Source organism: Lipotes vexillifer, unplaced genomic scaffold, assembly GCF_000442215.2.
Source record: "Lipotes vexillifer unplaced genomic scaffold, Lipotes_vexillifer_v1.1 C27315181, whole genome shotgun sequence".
NCBI classification, from domain to species: domain Eukaryota; kingdom Metazoa; phylum Chordata; class Mammalia; order Artiodactyla; family Lipotidae; genus Lipotes; species Lipotes vexillifer.
The window spans coordinates 2,632-4,280 of NW_006797551.1; the positions used below are offsets into that span (position 1 = coordinate 2,632).

Consider the following 1,649-nt stretch of genomic DNA (forward strand, 5'->3'; position numbering starts at 1 on the left):
CAGCATAGAAGAATAAAGGGAAGGAAAAAACAGTTTAGACTCAATGTCCGTCTCACTGCTGGCAGTGAGAACAGAGCTCCTTGCAGGCAGGACCCAGACTTAGTTTTCTACGCACCCTCAGCTCCAGCACAACCCCTGGGACGGGAGGAGTCACGACTTTTTGAAAAAGTGAATAAATGCACAAGCCAACAGTGAGAGAGTAAAAAAAATAAATAAAATAAGAAAGAGAGAGAGAGAAAAACAGAAAACAAGTGAGATGCTGGAGCAGCTTACACGGCAGAACTCAAGGACCTCGGGACGAAGCAACGTCTGGCGAGGCTGAGAGGGAGCCCTGCGCGGCAGGCTCCTCGCGCCTGCGCCCGGGCGCGCGGCAGGGCGGGCAGGGCCACGCCCCCTTACCTGCGGCACAGGCACTTTCTGCGGGGCGCTCTGGGGCGAGGGGTGGAGCTGTGCCCAAGGCTGGTGGTGCGAGGGCGGGGGCGAAGCCTGGTGGTGCAGGCCCGGATGGGGCTGCAGCGGAGGGCAGCTTGGCAACTGCTGGAAGGCCGGCGGCTGCCCGGGGTGCTGCTGGCCAGGGAGCAGCCGGTCCTGGATCGCCTGCGGGTCTGTGAGGCCGACGCCAGGACAACCGTTGGCTCTCAGGTGCCCGGCCAGCTCCCTCGGCGCCGGGGACATGCCCATAAACGGACGGGACGGTTGCATGTTCCTGGGGCCCATGTTCCTCTGTCCGATCCCCATGGCGCCAGGGGGCTGGTGAGACGGCTGCGGGTGAGGCATATTTGGGTAACTGCCGACTTCCATCGGGATCCCGGCACTTCCGGGCCGGACTTGCGGAGGAGGGGTGCCCGCCGGGTTACTCATTGCTTTCATGGGTGACATGGGAGGCGGAGAGGCGTAAGTTCCCTGAGGCTGCGAAGGGTGCATAGTTTGCGTGTTCATTTGGTTAAGGGAGCCGCTGGGGTGGATAGGCTGCTGGTGCATGAGTCCTTGGCCACTGTTCGATGGGAATCCTACAGCGTTGGGGTATCTTGGGACGGACTGGTTCATTGGAGTATTATTTGTAAGGCCTAGATTCTGATTCATCCCTGTATTGTTAACTAATCCCTGATTTAGGTTACTGTAAGGATAGCGAGAATACTGCCCTGAGTTGTTTATAGTAGGTGAGGGGACGGTCTGGCTCCGAGAACTAAAGGTGAGGGTCTGTGGCCTCACGGCCCCTTGCGGGGGAGGGTTGGGGGAGAACCGGGGGCTGTGGGCTACGGGATCCCCGTGGAGAGCGGCGGGGGGATGGTGGTGGAAGGGCTGCACCGCGTGGCGCAGGCTCGGCGCCACCCCGGGGCTCTGCGGGGGCACGTGCGACAGGTGGCCGGGGCCGGCGATGAAGGGGCTTCCCTGACCGAGGCCCTCCTGGCCCGGGGGAAACTGGCCCATCCTCGGCTGCGGCTGCCCGTGCTGCTGCATGGAGAAGTCCCCGCGCGCCAGGTAGCCGCCCAGCTGCTGCAGGTGCGGGGGGTGACCCTGCGCGGGGGGCCCCGACGGGGCCGCCTGGGGCTGCGGTGGTGGCGGCTGGTAGGGGGCTCGGATCTGGTCCGGCACCTGCACGGCCCGGGGAGCCCACATGGAGCCGCCGTCCACGAAAGACTGCCCCC

General features: G+C 63.5%; 1 pseudogene across 1 annotated transcript; it reads right to left on the reverse strand.

The window, feature by feature from the left end:
* Positions 1-399: 399 nt before the first annotated feature.
* Positions 400-1,641, reverse strand: LOC103080655 (chromodomain-helicase-DNA-binding protein 7 pseudogene; annotated as a pseudogene). The gene has a single exon (XR_014368697.1). The product of XR_014368697.1 is annotated as a chromodomain-helicase-DNA-binding protein 7 pseudogene (transcript).
* Between the last annotated feature and the right edge of the window lie 8 nt (positions 1,642-1,649).